Genomic DNA, 24,205 nt, shown 5'->3' with positions numbered 1-24,205 from the left:
AATAAGCAGAGTACTTGAATAATGATTTCACTTGTCATTCAAAATAAATTGGTTAGGTTCCTTTGAAGTTTTTGTTGTTGTTGTTACATTTTTTATGAAAAAAGAAAATGCAAGATACATCAGTACTGACCACTCTGATTCTCTTCCAAGTCTAAAGAATGATACTTTTCTGTTTGCATGTCTCTTGCTATAACTAAGAAAATGGTATTTTGATTCTACTTTATGACATTGAAAAAATACTAAGCTTGTACACTGGGAGTATCTGAACAACTACTTGAAAATTGGTATTTTCCATTTTATTTAAATCTACATTTAAAAACTATTTTTGGAACCTGGGGCTTACATTTTATTTCTCAACTATTCTTTTCAAGGGTACCCAAAATGGTGACTAGACTTAACAACACTGATAGAGATCAAGAAAGGAATAAATCCTAAACTTGCAACTACTGGCAGCCATTGGGAGACTCCTATAGGTGATGCTCAGAAAGGAAGCATTATGATTGAAGGTTTAGATTAGAAAACCAAACCAAGATGATGGGAGTGTAATCAGAAGGAAAGCTCAATCAGGGGAGACAGATAAAATGAGGTCAAAGAAGTTCTACAAAGCAGTAGAAATGTGGGTTTTAAATTTGCCAGTCTCAATGAGCAATGGAAAATCTGAAAGAAGGGGATGGAAAAGTGAGACAGAAAAGAAGGAAGAAGAAAAATTTAATCTTCAAGAATGGTAATGAATGACCAGCCTAAGCAGGCCCACCTGGTCATCTAAGATGTAAAAAGATTAAAAGAATGTATTATTAAAAGAATATTTATATTGAAACAAATATGTGTGTGATGCCAAGGTTTGAATCACATACTCTGGATTCAGACCATCTGGATTCCAACTGTGTTTCAGTTTGGCATCAGGTAAGTTTCTGGGTCAATCATTAACTTTGAAAATCCTCAGTTTCTATAATAATGTGGGTCAACTCACTGTGTTATTGTCAGAATTAATAGAATAATGTCTATGAAACACTGTGGAAAAATGCAAGTGCTCTAAAATGTCACTTAATGTTTGGATTTCAAGATTATGTATGACATGTTGAAGGGAGTTTATGCTATCATTTTTCCCATTTCACTTTTTTAATATAAACTGCTATACTTCACATATTTAACTCTATATGATATCATTTAAATATCAGCTACCTAAACAGCAACTTGTTTTTTCATATTCCCTCTGGGTGTAATTAACTGTAGATAAACTAAAGAAAAGTTGATTTCTCATTGCACTGAAGTTACTGTCGTAGCCCTCAATTTCTGGTACTATTTTCACTGAGTGAAACCAAAGTTCTTAAACTAGTGTTATAATCTGACAAAATCAGTTCACACAATGCTACCTCTTCACATGTTCTTTGCCCAAATTTCCATCCAAATGAATGTTGAAATTATAGCTACCAGAATTTTTGTTGTAGGGGATATGGGATGTGGGAAGTTCCTTTAATCATCACTGAGTTCAATCAAGAAGAAATTAAGTGGTATCTAGAGCCAAGGAAATGGAGCACAATTGAAGCAGGACTGGCAGAGTAGCAGCAGAAAATAAGTTTCCTTGGACACCATGAGATGAAAGTTGAAGAAACCAAGACCGTAGAAGTCCCATGATTTTGAGAACACCGCCTCCATCACTGAGTCAGAGCTGCCAGACATTAATCTACCTCAGTAACCGTTCTTTCCTCTTATTAGTTCAGTCTTCATTATCCCTCAGAGAAAATGCCTACAACTGGACACTATCAACTTCCTCACACCAATTAATTTTCCCTTCCTAGCATTTACAATAGAATGATTATTCTAAATATATACAGACCATAAAACTGCTCTCCTGAAAGCCTATTTTTGCCCTCCACTACTATTGCAACCAACCTTAAGTTTCCACACATGCCCAGCAGTGGAATAGCCTCAGTGTGCTCTTTATTCTCTCTCCACGTGTGCATTTATACCCTAGTCTCACTGGTTTTCTCAATTTTTATAGAAGGCACTTAGCTTTTTCCTACCCCTGGGCCAAGCACAGGCTCTCTCATCTACCTTCTTTGTTGTTCTTCTCCAACTTTCTGGCACTTTTTCAAGGTAAGCCTTAGTCATTATTTGTATCTCAATTCAGAGGATCTTTTTCATCACTCTCACTCTGCTTTCTTCCCATTCCTACTAATTCAAACGTCCTCCTTAGCCTTGTGCCAGCCTCCTGTATTTTCTCTTCATAGCATTAGAATATCAAATTTTGTCTTTTCCTCCAGAATTTCTGTATACTTACCTTAATTAGACCTGATATTATATATATTCATCTCTGAGACTAAAATTTTTATGTTTATCTTCCTATTAGAACTTAAATGCCACTATAATTGGGACATTGCATAGTTTGGCCATCAGCTCCCCAAAATCTACTGCATACTTAAGCAACAAAAATGTTTCATGTACCAATAAATAAAATAAGTTCCAGGAACCATACATGGCTATTTAACATATGTGACCTTCATAGGAGAGGTAGGTGATGTGATACTATTTATAGTTAACAATACCAGCTAAGAGATGTGAAAGTGGTTCCCAAGATCACATATCTAGCAGGGAATAGTAGTGGTGAAAAATTATCTTTTACTTCGAATACAAGGCTTTGTTCTTAAATTCACAGTTTCTTACTGCTTCACTTTCTTTAACTTGGATCCCACAACTGTCTGAGGGAACTCACTAACACCTTAGCTAGACCTGGTTTAATTGTGCTACATTTCCTGACCTTAGATAACATTTAGTTCAGTCATGATTGAAGGGAAATCAGCTCCTAAGCCCTCATAGAATCTTCTACTAATGGATCTACATTATGTTTGTCATTCTTATCCTACCTGCAAAGGTTGCAAGTGTTGAGACTTAAAAATCCCAACATAACATGAGCTAGGCCTTCTACCAGCCTAAACATTTCTTCATGACTCAGTTATCTTCAGATGATATTAGTACTACTTTGAAGATTAATTTCAACTCATGCAATCTTCTTCTCCTTACTCAAGTAAAACAATGGATGATTCTATTTGTAACAGTTAAGGTTGTTTAAAATGACACTAAAGAGGAGGTAAATGTTTTCTTTTAGGTTGCTATTGCTTTTCCTTGGAGATATATGTATCTATGATCCTTCCTTTTCACTGGAAGTTGACATAGCCTGGACTAGTATATCCTCTGACTTGCAGAAATGGAAGACCTTAGTAACCGTTCCTGGAAACACATGCCACTCATCTTCATCAACAGTAGTGGGTGCCTCCTGTTAGCATGAGAAAGCCAGGGAACTACCTTCTTCTGTACCATGCAAGGGAAAACATAGATGCCTGTATACGTTAATGAGGCACAAACTGCAGTTCTAGATATCAAAATGACTTTAAATGCTGATCTTTTGATGTCCTTAAGGGATACTACCAAGAAATGCCGAATATTAAGAACAAGGCATGAATATGTATGTTCTGATTATGTATAAATGATATATAATCACTTGTTAACCTTTATATTCCTTTTAGAATAAGTGTTAAATGAATGAGGCTAGAAGGAATAAGTTGTCTTTTGCCCTTTCTCTTCCCTAGCGGTTTTATAGTTCAACATTCCCTCTCCCCCCATTTTAAAAATATGATTCTAATATTCTTTTCAGAATGGTTTTTACACTTTAGTATAGTTCACCTACTACCCAAACAAATTTAAGTGTTTGTTTCCAGTGCAAGTATTCAATCATTGTTGTTTTTAGCACAGAAGTTATAGAAAAGAATAAAACCTACTCTGCTGTTTATCACATTTGACATTTGAGGTGATAAAGCTAGGCACAAGACCACTTGCATCCTTTCTCAGAGCCCAGATAATGACACTTTTATAGATATTTCTATATAGTCAGAGTATTGTTGAGGCAAATGAGAAAAGGATGGAACCATTCTGGTTGAAGGGAAGGGGCAGAGCACAGACACTCAGGCACTTGGTGTTTGAGGCACCACTGAAAACAAATCTTGAAAATTAAGAATCTGTTTCACCCTCCCTGAGTTCAATTGCCAAACATAGGTCCCGTGTAGCTCTCTGACTCGTCACAGGGAATGAGGCTGAAAGAGAGGCCTTCTTCCTAAGACATGTCACTTTGGCTTGTGGAGTATTTCAAGCTGAGGTTAATCAAGACAATTCAGCTTCACAAGGAACTTTTTTCACTCTCTTAACTACCTAGAAGAAGGAAAATTAGGGGTATTACTCAAAATTATTATTTTTATTGGAAATAACCTTTCTCTCAGAGAAAACCATCTATTTGGCAAGGCAAACATGCTATTACAGAGTATCTGGTCTTTGTTGTGAGTCACCCTCTTTCCTTGAAGGCCGAGGCCCCTACCCCATTACTTTGCTTAGGAGGTATATATAGGTACGTAGGTACGTAGGTAGGTAGGTAGGTAGATACAGACAGACAAACAGATAGATGTGTGTGTGTGTGTGTGTGTGTGTGTGAGAGAGAGAGAGAGAGAGAGATATTTCCTCATTTTGCTTTATTTGCCTTAGGAGTCCCATCCATGTAGAATCTCCATAAGTACATACTCCAACATGTACTTCAACCTATTCTTTCATCCTACTCATTTGTCTGATATTAATTTCATTGCTTGACCAGGCTGAGAGGAAACCAGAGGTGTGTGTACATGTGTGTGAGGGGGGCCTTTCTTTCCCTATATGGTCCAATTAGTAGGCAATACTGGAACTACAAAATCAGCTCATTCTTACTCTATCTCTCAAATTCTAGGATCCTGTATTTTTATTCAACAATTAAACTGACTGATTTTCTTAAATATTCTGATAGGTTTGTGATACTCAACCTTGATCAAAGCATTTTGATGCTGTTTCTAAGAGGATGTTAGAATGTCAAAAAGTAAAAATATAGGGTAAAATACTGTAGTGAAAATAAAATTATTTAACAACTGTTTTTGGGTTGTGCTTCAGGCTGTGTTAGACATAAATCAGGAGCCCAAAAGTCACTATCTCTACCTTTAGAGAACTTACAATCAGGTCAGGGATGCTGGCATTATGTAAGCTCAGAATAAATGTAAAATTACAGCTGCAACTAGGATGGTATTAAGAGTAGCACCTGGCAACAAAAAGACCTTTTACTGGACCTTTTCTTACTCTGTAGCCTCAGGGAAGATGTAGGGTATTTTGTTTTGAAGTAAATAGTTTAAGAGAACAAATTTTGTTGATAGGATAGAAAACAATTGGATAATGGGTAATTGTCTTCATTGCTTCATTTAAAACTAATTTCACAGTTTTACCTTAGTCCAAACTGAAGCTTTTGCTTCAATTCTATTGCAAACTATACCATAAGCATAAAAGCTCACTATTCAAAATGGCATGTTCTTATAAAATAAAGAAGCACCTATTTCTATGATTTTGGTAACAATAATAATATGAATACTGTATTTCTGCAAACATTCTATAGCTTAATATATGATGTATAACCTATTCCAGGAATGCAAATGTTTTCATTAGCAGTAAACTCTTTTATTGGTTTTGAAGGAGAATATCTTCAATATAAACTCAACAGAAAGAATAAAATTAGTTTCTATTGAGTAAGTGGCATTGGGATAAAATTCTCTAACAGGTAATATATGTGTTAAATGTTATCATTTCAGTAACTGATAATTATACTTCACTTACAAATCATGGAAATAAACAATACATGTATTTCTTCCTGACAAAGAGAGAGACCAAGATGCTATAAAGACTGAATGTGTGTGTTAGAAAGCATAGATATATTGGCAGGAAAGGCAATCTATCATAGGAATGATTCCATTGCTTGAAATAAGAAAATGGGTATTTCAATAAATAATGTATATTATGCATTTTAAGAAATCCAAATAAGACAAACTATTTGACTTAAAATATTTCCATGTTTTAAAAGAGTGAAAGTTGGTACAATATTTTTAAATATTAGTCATTATTAAATAGGAAAACATTTATCATTTACTGTTCTTGGCAAGGCCTCTGAGTACTTCAAGAAAATGAAAAAAGGAAGTTGTCACAGCAATTGATTGGTCATTAGTACTGACTCATATTAAACTATCTATATTTTTTCTTTAAAAGCATAATTTATGCTCCATACTTATAAAAAACACACCACCACCTAGTTTTGCATATATACTGTAGCCAACTTTTTTTTCCATAACCTCAGTACAAAGAATAATTAGAATAATAAAAGAATAATCCACACACAGATTAGACTGTGGAAAGACAGTCTGAAATAAGAAACTAAAATTTGGTTGCCAGTTACATTCACGTGAAACCTACAGAGAGTGTCTTTGTAAGTAAGAGAGCACACTCCCTAATAGAAATCCTTAAAGCTTGGAGTAGGGGGCTATGACAAATGTTAGAAAACCTCTTACTTTAAATACATTATAAAAATGTCTAGTAATTGAAGGTCTTCATATCCTTCCCTTGTCTGGAAGGTCTTTGGTGCTGACCTTTGTCAGGTTTTCCTTGAATATGTGGTTATATCTTTCTGCTCTGTTCCCACTGCACACATTATTTGTTCTGTAGAGCTTTCATTTTGCACTGTGGTCTTATATATCAGTTTTCTTTTAAAAGAAGAAAGAAAATGACTAATTACAAGTAAGAGATATTAAAATGATGAGCCCCACTGCATTCAGATTCTATCTGGTGGTATAAGTGCGAAAGGTCCTACTTGTTCCATGTTGATGTCACTTCCTGGCAGTAAATTGCCTCTCCAGCACTCTATCCCCCAGTGAACTGGCAATATTAATGCATCTCCCTGTGCATCTCACATGTTACTGGGGCATTCCACTTGTATTACAGAGATATGCATTGTGGAATATCTAAAGTACTGCAAGTATATCAGGTAAAAAGACACAGTGATTAAGAAACTCACAGTCGGTGATTTTAACTCCATTTTCCAATTTTGATTCCAGATGTAAAAAGTTAGATTAAAGAGAGCATTGTCTCTTCAATTTAAATGCCTCAACTATTTAAAGGCTAAGCCATCTGTAAGTCTTAACAGTCTTTTCAGTATCCTACCTTTCTCTTTTCTGTTTTTAATATTTATTGTTATTTATTTATGCATACAAGAACTGTGGAGAAGGCCAGATGTGCAGGGGTGGTGGTGGTGGTGAAAGGATTCACCAGAGACAGAGTTGGGAGCAGAACAGGCAGATCTACTGAAATACACTGCTGAGGGGAGCAATGGGCAAGACAGAAGGGGTCCACTGAACCATGTGGGTTAGTTCCCTGGCTGCGGATCAATCTCATGCAGCAGTGGTTGGCGATAGCTTGATAGAACTGAGACTTTAATCCCTATGCCACCAGGGTGGCCCCTTCTTCTTTTTCTTTAATTTCTATCAGTCATAAGTGAAGAAGGGAGGTTCTCTAGCAGAAAATGTCTCTGACATTCAAAAGCTGGCGAAGCATCATGATATATGTTTATGAATATGTTATTTTGTATTAAATAAACCTGACCTTTTACCCCAGTTCTACTGCTTAATAGCTTTGGGACTTAGATGGGAATAAATGGTAAACTGCTATAATGATATTCAAAAATTCAGTGTGTCAAAAAAGAAGGGAGTTTATTTATATGTCATGCAGGGGTGGATGCTCTACGAAGTCATTCTGAGTCCCAGTCAGGCATGTGGAATAACTTTGACAACAGCCACACTACACTCTCCCTCCTTGCTTCAGACATCAGCCTTTCCAGTCAGCATGAGAAGGTTAAAAATACACATAGATACATATGATACATATACATATATGTACATGTACACACACACACATTTAAATGTTCATGGCCTCCCTTTAATTTAAATATATAGTATATGTAAACTTAACTAAAATTATTGTTTATCATTTCTCATAATTGGCCCCAATTACTGGTGATTTACAAGCTATATCCTGACATCATTGTGTATTAGCAGAAAGTTAAGCCCTGGTGATAGATAAGGAATAGTTTTACTTCCTTAGTAAAAATAAAGATCCCTTTATTTGGTTCTAGGATGTAATTGTGATGTTTTGATGATGATTATGATGATGATGATGATGATGATAATTTAACTCACTGGTCTCTATGATGAGTATTCCCAGGTTCTGTGGTTTTCTGGGATCACCCATAATATGACTTTTATATTAGGTTTCCAGGGGGAAGACTATGAGTAGGCCTTGGGAGCAGGAGGCTCTCATGGAATGGCCTGCAGGGTGGACCTCTATCTGAATGATGTAGAATTAGATACATAGTTAACCTGTCAAGGAGCCTCAACAAGGCTTTAAGATTCCATAGCAAACAGTTCATCTGCTAATTCAAAATGAAGGAAAAGGAATAAACATTTACACGTCATCCACTCCAATCAGCTCACTGGTATGGGATTCTCCCTGGAAGGAAGCATGCCCTGGGTAAGTCAGTTTCTTTCCACTTGGGGTAATTTTGGAAGAGTGACTCCTATCCTAAGGACTTTACATTCACTAATTCCCAATTATCTGCACAAAATCAGTATGAGAGATTATTATCATCTCTGAAGTCTTCTCTATATGGTTTGGAAAGATTTGGCAATATGTACATGTAAGAAGAAAAAAAAAAGTAAAGAAAATGTATGAGAGATCTATAGGTGTGAACACTGCCAAGGTAGCACTGAAGAACGATGTGTGAATTAGGTGCTTTGCAGCCATACACTGTCACTGATAGGCTGGCAAAACTATTTGACACAGGGCAGTATCTGGAGTGTGTAGCTCCTCCAGCTCCTGCCAATCTCCTTCAGCTTTTGTGAATTCTCTGCTGGGTGTGTGTGCAGCAATGTGCTGACAGGCACCAATTTATACAGCAAGTCAACCACATCATCAAAGCTAGGGGTTGTGCGAGATCCATATGGATATCAGTTGAACATGTGCACTTTGGTTTGCTCTCATGGTTTCCAGTTTGTTCTTATTCTTCCCTGTATCATGTCAAATTTCCTATCTGAAATAGCCTTCCAGTTGACTTCAAATCCAAAAGTGGACGCAATAGTCTTATATTGAATATTCTCATAATTATAAAGCAGAATTCCAATTAATTCCATATTCTCTCACTCAGAAAGGTCAATTTCTCTAATCAGATCCTACCTTGAAATGACCCACAATTTATCAGCAGAAAAAATGGTGACCCTGAGAAGTTAAGTAGCAACACCACAGTCACTCAATATGGATGTGTTTGGAGCTAGGAATTGAACTCTGACTCTAAAAATGTCTGTTCTTGGGCCTCCCAGGTGGCGCAGCGGGTTAAGCACAGTGCTGTGAAGCTGTCTGCAGCCTCTGCAGCGCTGATTCGATTCCCGCAGGCCAGGGAGATACTCACATGGCACAGCAGACCTCTCCTGTCGCAAACTGCTGCTCCCCTCAGCAGTGCTTTTGGTCCACCTGCCTGTTCTGCTCCCTGCTCTGTCTCGGTGAATCCTCTCACCCTCGTGCACCTCTGGCCTATACCCTAGCTCTTGTATAAATAAAAATTAAATCTTTTAAAAAATAAAAATGCATGTTCTTAATATCTCTGGATGCTGCTGGCATGTTTTATAGGATTATTATAAGGATAATATAACATTTTTAAAATACTAAACCAGTTATTGGCATGTAGTTACACCATATAAGAATTTTCTATTTTTACTAGTTATTATCATCTGAATTTAAGAATCATCTCTCAACACTGCATCATTGTGTATCCCAATGAATAACTAGACAAAGGACACATGTAACTGTCTTACTTTTGTCAACTCCACATTCACCAAAGGTAGGGAAGGAATAGAAGGAGACAGATTAAGCTCAAGATGGGCACATGGTAATAAAGATATATTCTCCCAAATGAGTACACAAAGAGCATTGGTTCACTTTAAGTTAGGGACAGGACATTTCAGGAACAAAAGGATCTAGGTTGTAGACAGTGTATGGCTTTATGACAAGTTTATTCTTTCAGGCATGTATATCAGGATATATTTGAATGCATATATAACTTAATGTGGAGATGATAGCAATATCATATTTTATTTTATAATATTTTAAGTGTGGTCTAGCACATATAAGTTAAGAAGCATGCTAATTTTAATGTATGCAATTCAATGGCTATTCACACATGTAACCCTTGATCACACTGATCAAGAGATTGGGCATGATATCACATATTTAGTATTTTTAGCATATTCTGCTTTGCTTTCTCATTATTTCATTATTTACAAATAGGAGAATTTTAAAGAATTTCAAGAGTCCATTCTACTGGGTGCTGCCATTATTTTTCTCTTCATTGTCATCACTTATCAAATAGCTTATCACATAGCAGGCTCTGCTGTATTTACTCTCATCATTTCACTTAATGATAACCAAAGGTATTGTTAATTTTTACAGATTAGTAAAAGTAATTATGCCAATTTCTCTGTAGTGTCCTCTCTGGAATAACATAGTGGCCCTAAAGCTAAGTACTTAACAGATAGTATTTTATTGAATCCCCATTAATATCCACACATGCAGGTGCTACAAAATCCCCATTTTGCAGATAGGAAAGTGGAAGGATAAGGTGAAAAAATAACCTGGCCAAATTCATGTCAATATTAATGGCATATACAACCAGAATTAAAGTGAGATAATAAGATGAAAATGTATTATAAGCATCATTGAAGGGTTGCTCTTTCTACTTTCCACTAATGGTTGATAATCCATTAGTGATAATGGCTAAATCCCTGGTATTTATATATATATATATATATATATATATTTATTTATTTATATCTTTCTATCAATTCTATTATATATATATATATCTTTCTATCAATGCAGAGATTGCAGAAATGTACAGAGTAAACTTACTTTTTCTCCAAGAAAATTTTCTTATATGTATCACATTAGAAGGGGATTAAATTATCTAAGACTTGATTAATACTTTAGCACAATAAATGTATTTCTTTTTGATGAATGATTTATTTCTTTTAGCAAGGAAAGGTTTTATGTACATAGCTTACATAGTTAATGTCAGGGATGGAAGCATACTTTTCAACATTTTATATATTAAAAGTAATCAAATCAATAATAATAAGAACAATGTTTATGACTGACACTCTCATTTTAAAAGAATCATATTATTTTAATTTCATATTATTTTGGTGTTTCAAAAATGCAACTTTTCTGTATCTCACAGAATCACCACAAGCTATGTTCTTTATATTGATAGGACTCTTTAATAGGAATATGCAAAATAATTTCAAATGAAAGATATCTATCTTAAAGACAGCTTGATCATCTGTGATTTGTGTTTGAAAGAGGTTCTAATATGGTAAGTATTAATACTTTGGCTAAAAGCCATTCAAAGTAATGCTATTGTCCTAGACAACAATTATATTTCTTGTATCCAGGCACAGTTTATTCCTAAATCCTTTACTTAATGGCAATAGGTTTAATATTTGCCTAAGGAAAATGTTAAAATATTAATAAACTAGTAACCTATTCCTTGACAGTGAGTCACTTGTTTGAACTTTCAGTTCAATCACTTACAAAAAAAAATAAGTTTTAATATAAATACGGAAATGGAAGTAGATATGTTATGAAAGAAGAAATATCTAGACAGATATTTTTCCAGTCAGCAGTGGCAATTCTAACTATAGCAGAAATAAAGGTAGAGCCTCTGAAAATTGAATAGAAAAAAATTGACAAAGATGAGAAAATCTTCAGTTTCAAATGCTCATCGGGCCTCAAATTGTAGTCTTCTACAATAATCATGCATTTAAAATGAGTTCCTTTTAATCTAAAAGAATATAAAGCACATTTTAGGACATTTCATTACAGAAATACTATATATCATTATCTGAAGGGAACATATGTAAAACATTCAACTCTTTCTCTGTATAACCACTATAGATTTAAGTGTTATTGAAGAGAGCACTAAGTCTGTTAAATGTACACAAGTCTAAAACACAAGTCCCATTCATATTGACTTGTGTAATTACATAATTGATGACATGTTTTACATAATTTATTCAACACCATAGTGAAATAATTTAAGCAACTTACTGACTGAAATTTAACCACCGCACCTACATTTGTCATTTATAAAACTTTTAGACAATGTAGATAACTATTTTCTCTGATTAAATGTTTGAGCACTTTCCATCATGCTATGTTCCTCAGTAAAAGGCTGCTATTATTTGTAAGTAAACATGAAATATTTCTGCTAGAGAAACAAAGTTTGATGGAGTTATGGCTGAACACACATTTCCATACAAACCAAGCCAGAAGAAACAGATGGGCCTCAATTAGCTAGCTACTTGAAGACAACTGTTTTGCTCTACTTTATCTTTAATACAGTTTTATTTCTAGACTTTGTTTGGTTTTTGTGCATGTTATTAATGTTTAAACACTAAGATGATTTTTTTTAAATCAATTCACTTATTTATATAAATATCTCGCCATTCACACTACCTTTAGAATTTTCTTTTTACACTGACTGATACAAGTATAATATGGTTATTATTACAAATGTTTCCAATAGTTTGATCATTGATCTTCTGTCCAAAACATCCTAAAACTTACAATTGACATGCAAACTGATAATCAAATCATTGTAATCATATCATTTCTCTGCTTGGAGATTTTTGGTGGTTTTCTGTTGCTTAAGCATAAATAACAAAGTTTCTGGCATAGTATTCACTATTCTTCATAATTTGGCTTTATCTAACCTTCCCAATTGTACATCTTTCCCCCCCCAATTGTACATCTTAATGGTCCTCATATATGCAACTTTTTTGTCAATTATTTTTGATGAGATTTATTATCATTAATGTTGCAATAAGTGAATAATTGAATAAAATTTGATGTACTTTACTATTGGACCTGTCAAAAATTAGGCATTTAATATGAATTTGATTGAGATATCTGAGTCTGCTACTTCAGGTGGTGCATTTTAAAATTTTAAGTTTAACCTTTAGTTTATCAAGATATAATATATGCTTAAATTATACCCTCCATTATAACAGGGCAATTCCCAGGGAAGGGGGAGATTCCAGGTTTCCTGCCCCACCATAAGGAAGGGTGTAGCTGGGCAGGGAGGGAAAGCTAGAAGAGACAGAGAGAAGGAAGGAAGGAGATTGAAAGAGGACAAGGAATAAGCACATGGAGTGGAGAGACATGTGAAGAAGCCACGTTGACTTGTCACTCTTGGACTTGTACCAGGTACTTGGGGGATATGGAAGGAGTCACTTGAAAGAGACAGAGATGTGGGTGAGAGACCTGGAGAAGGCTGAAAATAGCAGCCTTTATCTTGACTTGGGTTTTGATTTTGATCGTTTTCTTTTAGACTTTCCTGGCCTCTTCTGCCCCTTTTCTATGGGTCCCCACCAGAAGGTGCTTTAGACATGAGACAAGCATTTGGGTTTCAGCAGTCCTGTTTGAGCCAATCCTATGCAGTTGGGCGTTTACCCACAAGGGGAAGGGTAACTCTGGGTGCTTCATGGGGAAATTATTTTAACTCTATTCTTTCTCTTCTCCTCTCTTTTTTGCACACTAATTGTATTAGCTATTTTCTGCTGATGGTCTTATGCACTAGAGAATGTTTGATGGCAGAACCTATTTAGAGCAGGCAGGTTTGGGAGTCCTGAGGTGCCCCTCCTCCTGCATTGTAACATTATCATATATGATAAAAATATAAAGTGTCATGTAGAAGCATGTATAAAAATGGAATAACCCTAAAATAAATTTTAGGTTTCATGATGAAGATGAAAATTATAAAAGTGAGAAAGACCATTATATAGTTGAAAGATAATAATAAAAACAAAACATCAAAGTAATATCTAGTATTATCCCAGGCTTTATAAACACATGCCGCCACAAATAATCATATATTATAATACTTTAACCCAGACATAAGTGAAGAACTATACCCACAAATCTATTAGAATTAGTAAACCTATTAGTTAAGGTGGAGGTATATATCTGTGTATATGTGTGGCTGACTTCATATATAGATGTATATGTGTATGTGTGGGTTGTATCTTAGAAGGGCTTTCATTTCTCTGATATAGCTTTATATTGCCATATTTTCATAAATTATATATTTCTTTAAAAATAAATAAGAAAAGGAAAATTCACAAGCACAATGGCCAAAAAAGTTTACTACATATTCTTCAAAAGTAAAATCAAAACAAAGTCATATTTTGTTAAAATGAAACTAATATCCCTGCCCATAAGAGACTTGTATACAGCAAAAGTTAGAGTTTTTTGGACTATCAGAAGCTAAATGGCATGTGAAATCTTAAAATTTTAGGAAAGAGGGCCTCCCCTGGTGGCGCAGCGGTTGACTGCTGGGCTGCAAAGCTGCCCGTGGCCTCTGCAGTGCCGGATCGATCCCCGGCCGATCCCCGGCCATCGGCGAGGGTCCCACATGGCGCGCAGACCTCTGCTGTCGCACCTGCTGCTCCCCTCAGCAGTGTATTTCGTCAGTCTGTCTGTTCTGCTCCCTGCTCTGGTGAATTCTCTCACCCTCTCGCGCTTCTGACTGTACCCAGTGCTTGTATAAATTAATAAACAAATCTTTAAATATTTTTTATGAAAGAATAAAGAGCATCAGAAATGATAGATATAAGTAAATAATTTTAAAAGCATTTTTTTTTCTCATCAGTTTCTTTAAAATAAGTAAGAATAGATTTGGACTTTTAGTTGTGTGAACTTAATGTAGCATAGACACAATCTGGTCCTCAACGATGAACAGTTAAAATTTACATAATGTTATATATAATATCCTGTTAGTTCAATATAATATAGCACATTTAATGTCTATGGATAGGATGTATATAAAATTATAATATAAATATTAGAAAAACAGAATTTTTTTTATATATATTTGAAACTTTCCTGCATTTTAAGTATACTGATACTCTATTAAAGTTTTTTTTTTATTTATTTTTACTTATTTATGCATACAAGAACTGGGGTGTAGATCAGAGGTGCAGGGGGTGAGAGGATTCACCAGAGACAGAATGGGGAGCAGGACATGTGGATCTACAGAATAACACTGGTAAGGGGAGTAACAGGTGAGACAGGAGAGGTCTGCTGCACCATGTGGGTTTGCTTCCTAGCCAGGGATCCAACTTATGCTGCAGGTGGCTGCCAATAGCTTCATGGTGCTGAAACTTAACCCCCTGTGCCACTAGGGAGGCCCTATTAATGTTAAATGGATATACAATGTTAAGGTAGCACCTTAAATATTTAGAGCAACTCTAAAAAACGAAATGCAAAAAAGGATTTATCAAAATAAAATTTAAAAATATATTTACTCCAAAATAAAGTAGGTAAAGAGGAACAAAAAAAAAAGCAAGGAGAGAAATAACTGAAAAAAAAATAAAACAGAACAATCTAAAAAGGTAAAAATTAATTGCATAAAATGGCATTATATGCTAGTGGAACAAACACTGATTTAATATCAGAAATTGCATTAAAACATAAAAAGTGAAGTGTAACTATATGCTCCCTTCAAAAAATATGTAGATATATCAACACACAGATTGAACATTACTAGATGGATAAACAATCAAACAATAGATGGTAAACACAAAAAAGTTTCAGGGATATAATATTTTCAGTATTTCAAGCAAAATAGTATGACTGGAGATAAATAAGGAGATTTTATAATGACCATCAATTCCCCAATAAGGTTTTGCAATGTAAATTTCATTTGATTAATACCAGAGCTTTGAAATGCTCTGTTAAAGTAAAAATAAACAGTTATTTCTAATCATAAGTATAGATATTAGCAGTCTTCCCTCAAAAATTGAAATAACTGTTAGACAAAAGTCAGAAAGGTATAGAAAATTTGAATAATTCTATGGAACTAATTGATTTATTGGAAATTTGTAGATGTTTCACCCTAAATAGGAAAATACATGTTCTCTTCAAGTACAATGGTAAAATTATTTTGGGTGATAAAACAATCAGTATATTTGGCAAGATTGAGATCATACAGTACCTGTACTTTGGCATTTATTCAGAAATAATATGCACATATCTTAAAAATCAAAACTGAGTATTTGAAAATAAAGACTACTTTTTAAAATAAGCCCTTGATCAAATAATACATCATGTGGATAATTAGAAAATATAACGTACTGAATGGTTATGTAAATTTATCAAATTATGTGTGATGAAGCTCAAGCAGTCTTAGAGAAAAATTTATGGCATTAAATGCTAATATTAGAAACTGAAAAAAAAAAAAGTCTAAACTCAATAACCTAAGTTAATCCTTAAAAAGACTGAAATAGGAGTATCATATAAGCTCAATGTATGTGAAAGTTAGGGAAAAAAGAACAGGAATCAAATAACACTGTAAGCAACTGAGAAAATGTCAAAAGTTAGTTCCCTGAAAAAAAAAAATCAACAAATTTGATAAAACACTTAGCAAGGATGAGGAAGAAAGGAGACAGAGGAAATGAATTACCAATGTTTGAAATGGAGGAAGGATTATCACTGGAGATTCTACAGACATTAGAAGGATAACACACAATTGCATGCCAAAAGCTCTGACCACTTACATAAAATGAACACATTTCTAGAAAAAACAACTTACTAAAAACTTGTTTAAAAAGATAAATCAGAGAATTTGGATGCTTTGTGTCTATTAAACCAATTGAACAAAAATATCCTACAATGAGAAGTTCAAGCCCAAATGTCTATAATGTTGAATTTCATCAAATATCTAACTTAAAAATACTTTGAAATATACTGGGCCTATATAAACTAACGTAGAAAAAAGAGTAGGGAACACTTCTTAAGTCATTCTTCAGGGCCAAATATCAAAATAGATATACTTTTTTTTTAAAGGAAAGGGAATGAAACACTAATATGTTTCATAAATAAAATATTATGGAATCAAATTCAGAAATATGTAAGTACGATGCAACATTGCCAAATGGAATTTATCCAGTGAAAGTCTGGCTAATGACATTTAAAAGTTAATCACTGTAATTAAGCATTTTAACAAAATAACTGAGGAAAAACTTTAGAATCACTTTAGTACATGTAGACAAAGCATTAGAAATATCCAACTCAATTCATGATTTTAAAAAGTATGAATCCTACAAAAATAAACTTTCTGTCTGCCAAAGAGCATCTTCAAGAATTCTACAGCTTACATGCTTAATGCTTAACTACTAAACACATTCAATCTAAGAGTTAAAACAAGGTAGGATGTCCAGTTTCATATGCCCCATATTTTAAATTTGTATTGGAGTACCTTCCTGGTGCCATAGGGGTTAAAGTCTCAGCAATATCAAGCTATCATCAGCCACTGCAGCAGAGTTCAGCTAATCCACATGGCACAGCAGACCTCTCCTGTCTTCCCTGCTGCTCCCCTCAGCAGTGTATTTCAGTAGATCTGCCTGTTCTGCTCCCTACTCTGTCTCTGGTGAATCCTCTCAATCCTCACACCTCTGGTCTATATCCCAGTTCTTGTATGCATATATAAATAAAAATTAAATATTTAAAAATTAAAAAAATAATTTTTAAAAGATTTATTTATTTATAAAAGCACTGGGTACAGTCAGAAGCGCGAGAAGGTGAGAGAATTCACCAGAGCCGGGAACAGAACAGCCAGACTGACGAAGTACACTGCTGAGGGGAGCAGCGGGCGGCAGGAGAAGTCTGCGCGCCATGTGAGACCTCGCCAGTGGCCAGGGATCGAACCAGCGCTGCAGAGGCTGCGGGCAGCTTCGCAACCCAGTGCTCAACCACTGCGCCACCAGGGAGGCCCTAAAAAAATAAATTTGTAGTGGAGTGTCTAGCTATTGTAATGGAGCAGTTTTATAAATGATATATAGAAAATGTTGTATAGAATAAAATGATTGTTTAATATAGTAAATCTAGTGCCTCCCTGGTGGCTCAGGCGGTTGGGTGCAGTGCTGTGAAGCTATCCACAGCCTCTGCAGTTCCAGTTAGATCCCCGCCAGCCTTGAAGGAACCCACATGGTGAGCAGACCTCTCCCGTCTTCTCCGCTACTCCCCTTAGCAGTGTATTTCGTCAGTCTGCCTGTTCTTTTCCCCACTTTGTCTCTGGTGAATCCTCTCACCCTCCTGCGACTCTGGCCTGTACCCTGGTTCTTGTATAAATAAAATAAATCTTTAAAAAAAAAATCTTAAGGAATGAACAGCATAACTCCTATAACTGGTAAGTAGCCATCTCACAATAGATAAGTTTAACATAAGAAATCAATGTTATTTTATGCATGAATAGCATACTATAGACAGTGAAATCCAAAATTCAGCTTATATTAGTATCAGATCACAAAATGCTTCGTAATAAACTTATAAATAGCTGCAGACTTCTATAGTGAAAACTCAAAACGTTGGTGAGAGAAATATAAAAAGACCCAATTAGTGAAAAGATTACTGTGGATTTATGGATTGAAAGAATTAAATATTAAGATATCAATTTTCCCTAAATTGTTTCACAGATTCAAAAAGACTCAATCATAAACCTAGAAACCTTTACTTTAAGGTGACAAGTCCGTTCTAAAATTTATATGGAAATTCAAAGTAACCAGACTGTCCAAAGAAATATAAAAATTTAAGATTAAAATGTTAGGACTTATGCTACCTGCCTGCAAAGCTTATTACAAAACTTCACTAATCAAAACATTTAAGGGATGATAACAGGGGGATGGAACAGTACACAGAGCCATCACATGTAGATTCTCAGTTGAGTAACAATGAATAATTGCAATAGGAACAGAATAGAAAATGCAACAAGAATAGAAAGTGTTTTTTGCAAAAGGTACCTCAACACTCTTTACAAAAACTACTTCACACTGGATGATAGCATTGTGAAAGGCAAAAATAGGAAGGTATAAATGTTTGTGTTTTTGTTCTTTCTTTCCTTCTGGGCTTAGTAATCTGTCATTCTGGCACTCAGTGCTGTGTTGAAGGAGTGGTCATTGGCCCTGGGTTGACCTCTCAGACACTCTGTCCCCTTTGCCAAAGGGATTTGTTCATGGAAGAACATGCGACTTCAACTTTGTGAAAAGTTGCCTCCTCTACTTCCTCAATTTTCATGAGACCTTGATATAACAGAAATGGAAAGATGTCTTTATCTTCCCCAGTACCTCACCTTCCCTCCTTGCCTCAGAGCAGAAATAGGAAATGAGCAGAGCTCTGAAGACAGTATTTGAGTCCTTGCATGTTACAGCTCTGCCTAAAATCCTTTCTACATGTAGCCTTCCCAATAAACACCTGTTTTCCTTAAGCAATTCTGAGATATGCTTCTCTCCCTTGCATCTCTAAGGGGACTAATGCAGTCAAAAGGAAAAACAAGATCAAAAGTAAAGCAGTATGAAATAGAATACAATGTGCAAAGTGCTGTATAAATATGTGAGTGACTAGGAAGAATAAGAGCAAGTGATTGAAAAATGAAACTAGATATGTACATTGCAGTAAATTTGTGACACGTTCATTATATTGTTTGATAACCATAAATATCATTACTGAGAGATACATACTGCAAGGTTTGTACTAGAGTAGGTTATAGTAAGGAAAGCTTGTGGAAGATGTCAACACAGGAGATCTTGAAAATAGGGGAGAGGGGTACCACTAGGAAAATGCTGCCGTGATTAATAAGAAATGAGCTACCTTAGATGGTAATGCCAGTGCAAGTGGAAATGACAACAGTGGTTATTCAGAAAGACAGATCAGAGGGACTATATACTTTGTGTGTGTGCTGGGGGGAATGGAGAATGTTAAAAAACGAGATGGAGCCATCATCATTTTGAGATTTCTAAGTTGAGTAACTTAGTGGATGACAGAACCATTGACCATAATAAGAAACACTGATGTGTCAGAAAGACAATGAAAGTGTAATTCATTGCATTCCCCTCTTTCCCTCTACTTTATTCTTCCCACAATCTCCGGAATAATTATTATTTATATTGTTTTGATTATCACCAACACCGTCATGTAAAGATCTTTCTCTCCCCCAGTACCCCACCTTCTCTCCTTGCCTGCTTTTTATTGAGATTTTTATATAACTGCTTTTTATTGAGATTTATTTCATATAAAACAAAATTTTCCCTTTAATGTATACAAGTCAGTAATTTTAGTAATTTACAGAATTGTGAAACATTCATCACTATCTACTTCCAGAACATTTTCATCATCCCATAAAAGCCCCACACCCATTAGAAATCACTTTACATTTCTCCCACCCCAGTCCCTAGGAACCACTTTCTCTCTCTATGAATATGACTATTCTAGAATATTCATATAAATTGAATCACATAACATGTGACCACTTATATCTGACGTCTTTCATGATGAATGTTTCAAGAATCATTCGTGAAGTCACAGTGATAAATATCTCATTTTGTAAAAGCCAAGTATCTTTCGTTGTATGGATAAAACATATTTTCTTTACACATTCATCAGTTTGATGGGCATGATAAGAACAGTAAGACAATAATAAGTGTATGCAAGGATGTGGAGAAATTGGACTCTTAAATATTTTGTCTATACAAAAAAATATTACATGAATATTCACAGCAAAATAGTGTAATAGGAAAACTATTGGAAATGACTCAAATGTCCATCAACCATTGAGATTTCATAATGATATGCTCAAAAAGGCATAGAGGTTTATCAAAAAGATAATTACAAAAAGAAAAAAAAAGTTATCCACATTAAAATTAAAACAGAATAATGACAGTAAAAGAAAACAAATTATTGATTAGCAATTGCTGAAATGGATGGACCTTCAGAGTGTTATATAGAAGAGGATGGTCTGTGAGATGTAGTGTCCTGTTATTTAATGCAAATTTCCCTTGGCAATCTTTAAAGCAATCTAATGATAAATCTTACATTGCTATTCAAGAGCTCATTTTCCCACTTTAAACTGAGGACAATAATTATGATTTTAGGTTTTGATAATATCATATATACAAATTGCTTACCAGGTAGTGACATTATAATTGTTATATTATAATTATGAATTAGTAGTAACAGTTTTAATAGCATTATGATATTATGCATCATTGTCAAGGCAACAGAGAGAAATCTTGTAAGGGATCTGGTCTGTGATATTCCCGATCTCTACACCTATGGTGACTTTTGCAATTTAGAAGGCCAAACCATTTTTTTTTTAATTTTATAGTATTTTTTGATCTATAGCCCTTTACAGAAGAGAATAAAAATGTAACATTGAAGAGGGCATATAAAGACAGAGCAAGTCTCCTTGAAGTAAATATAATTAATTATAACCTTGTGCACATTGCCAGGTGGCCCAATACTATTCTATCCCAAGACACTAATTATGCACAAGTTTGAATGCTTATTAAGACTTCTTGAAATATTTTGTCAATAACAGAGGAGTCACAAATGAACAAGGAGCCTTGGACATCTCTCTTATTTTTGGCACTGAATTAGAAACCAAAAGAATTCCAGCTAAGTGTATAACCAATGTCATATATAAACTTGCATTTCAGGACTTCAAGCAGAGATAACAGAAACAGAACATGTGAAAAATGACACAAATACAATGAAAAAAGTATATTACTATAAGTAGGTGCAAAGAATAAGAAAGAAAAAAAAAAAGATGTATCTAGCCAAAGGAAACAATTACAGCCACTGATTTGTATATATCTATTATCTTTGTAAATATCAGGTACTCTTCTAAAAGGATTGGTGACTGCTATAGCCTGAGTTCAATCCCCAGCAAGGGAGACCCACAAATGGCACAGCAGACCTTTCCTGTCTTGTCCGCTGCTCCTCTCAGCAGTGTATTTCAGTAGATCCACCTGTTTTGCTCCCCACACTGTCTCTGGTGAATCCTCTCACCCTTGCACCTCTCACCCACACTAGTTCTTCTATGCAAACAAAATAAAACAAAACAAAAACAAAACAAATCAAAACAAAACAAAACACTTAATGGCTTCCCCTTGTTTCTAGAAAAAAGTCCCCAAAATTAATGTTGTTTACCCAGTCCAAAGAGCATCTGGCCTCTTTTTATCTCTAAAATATTGTCCCCTATGACTTTCATAATAAAATTCTTCCTCCATTCATACTGCATATACTTTCCATTGCTCAACTCATCACAGTACTTGCTGGCTTCAATGTATTTTCTCCCTTATGCCTGGAATCCTCTCCAGCTCTCTCACCACTAGCTTACTAGGAATGAGTTTCTCATGCAGGTCTATGCTGAAATGTCCTTCAGAAATGAACATGTCCTTCAGAATATGGCACCTGAAGTATGTGGGCAGTGGCACAAGAATAAGGTTTGAAATGTAAAAAGCTGTAAACTAGCCTTAAAAGTTCCTCCAAATCTTACATCTTAAATATGAAAGATTTTCTAATATTAGGCAACATCCTAAATATTTATATGACATTGCCTACAGGAAGTTGTGACGCTGAAATAAGCTTTCAGTTCATTCAGTAAGGACAAGAAAATCACCTCCATTAGAAGAAGAAAACATAAATTGCTTTTAATTACTCGTTTAGGAAAAAAAGCCACAAAATATCTGTTATATGAAGAAACACATATATTACTCAGTCAAAATACATAGAAAGTGTATTTATAAAGAGTTAACAAATATACAAGATAAAAGTTTTTGTATTTTTATAATTTTATGTTTGTAAATGATTGCCAATAGCTGATAATAAATAGCTACTGAATGAACTAATGGCAAGTTAACATTAGAATTTATTCATTATACACGGCAATTCTAAAAAAAAAAATTGATTTTACTTCATTATGCATCCTCAGGTTTGAGAGAACTATTTGCACTGGGGAAGTAGGGATGTATCAATATAGAACATTGTGTTAAATATTATAGTCACTTAAATATTATAAATAAATGGCTTGGTTTGGCATCTTAACATTTATAATATGCTTTTGTCATCATTTTTCATCTTAATTCTTTTTTTATAAAAAAATATTTTCCACTGAGTTTATGTTGGTTCACAGTACTATATATGTTCAACTACATTTTTCTTAACTACTACCTTTCACAGCTAACCATGATTTATGATAATTTTGGGGAAACTAAAATGGATTTTATTTTAGACAATGTCAATCACATTGTTATTTTCAGTTCTGGTTATTGATTGGCTACAAAAGAGAAAGTTGACCTGGGCTGATATTTAGCTTTCTGGAAACAAAGTAACAGGTCACTTGTCTGTGGCATTGTCAATTAAAGCAATATTAGCATATTAAGCCAACTACATAATATTCTGCTTAGATGATAGTTATCACCAGCAGCTTCAGTGAACCAAGTACTTGGTGAAAATGATTAAATTAAATAAAGTTTAAATATGTTTCCTCTCATAAGCAAAGAAACTCGTGCTTAAGTTATTATTAGAGCTGATATTAACAAAGAGTGGGTAAAAATCTAGATTTTCCCACTGAATTTCCATCCATATCAATAGATTCTGAACTTAATGAGTTTCCATATACTCCTATGAAGCTATTCCTCTTGTAAGAGAGTTCACTTTCTGTATTTGAAGAGTTACTTCATCCCAAATGTCTATGGGTATGAAGGTCATTTTTGTTCTTTACAATGTTAGAATGATGGTATAAACAATTTATTGGAAAAAGTTTAAGGATCTTTCAGTAATACTGCTTCCCAAGGCAACAAATAAATGGAAATTGGTTCAAAAGGAAGAAGAAGGAAACATTTTTCCCTGTGCTTTACATAAAACATCTTTTCTCTACATTGCATCAAAATATTTATATATATTAAAATACATAAGTTATATAGAAACTGTGCTTCACTGTAAAATTATGTTTGTTTGCATATAAAAAATTTAAAGAGGCTATGCATGACTGAATTTGTGAAAGGACTATATTGGTAATTATATAGAGCTAAATGAAATACCAGTTATTTGCTTTGTGAGTCTTGTTTGCATTCCTTATAACAGTATAGGAAGGTAGTATCTAGGAAAAAAGAACAGGAATGATAGCATGTTAACAAATTCAGACCCTTCCAGAAGAGAATGATCACTGTTCTTACCATTATCACCATCATTATTATTTTCTACGCTGCAAGTAGTAAATGGAAATGAACTGTGTTTCCCACCATTTTAAACATGGACATAATACTTTGCATAACCACTGAATATGAGCTTATTTAAATAGCTTTTCCTCTGGGATATTTTCTCACATTTTTTTTTTTTTATCTGTTCCATGCTCAGAGAGCATTCATTGAATGTTAGTTAA

General features: G+C 34.5%; 1 protein-coding gene across 1 annotated transcript in view; it reads right to left on the bottom strand.

Moving 5' to 3' along the window:
* TENM2 (teneurin transmembrane protein 2) overlaps nt 1-24,205 on the bottom strand; it is a 3,493,894-nt gene that overhangs the window by 2,260,092 nt on the left and 1,209,597 nt on the right. The gene's annotated exons all lie outside the window — the stretch shown is intronic.

This window comes from Talpa occidentalis, unplaced genomic scaffold (genome assembly GCF_014898055.3).
Source record: "Talpa occidentalis isolate TD23 unplaced genomic scaffold, MPIMG_talOcc4v2.1 talOcc4.9, whole genome shotgun sequence".
Lineage (NCBI taxonomy): Eukaryota > Metazoa > Chordata > Mammalia > Eulipotyphla > Talpidae > Talpa > Talpa occidentalis.
Note: the sequence above shows the minus strand (reverse complement) of the source record. Positions and strands in the feature narration are given on the sequence as shown.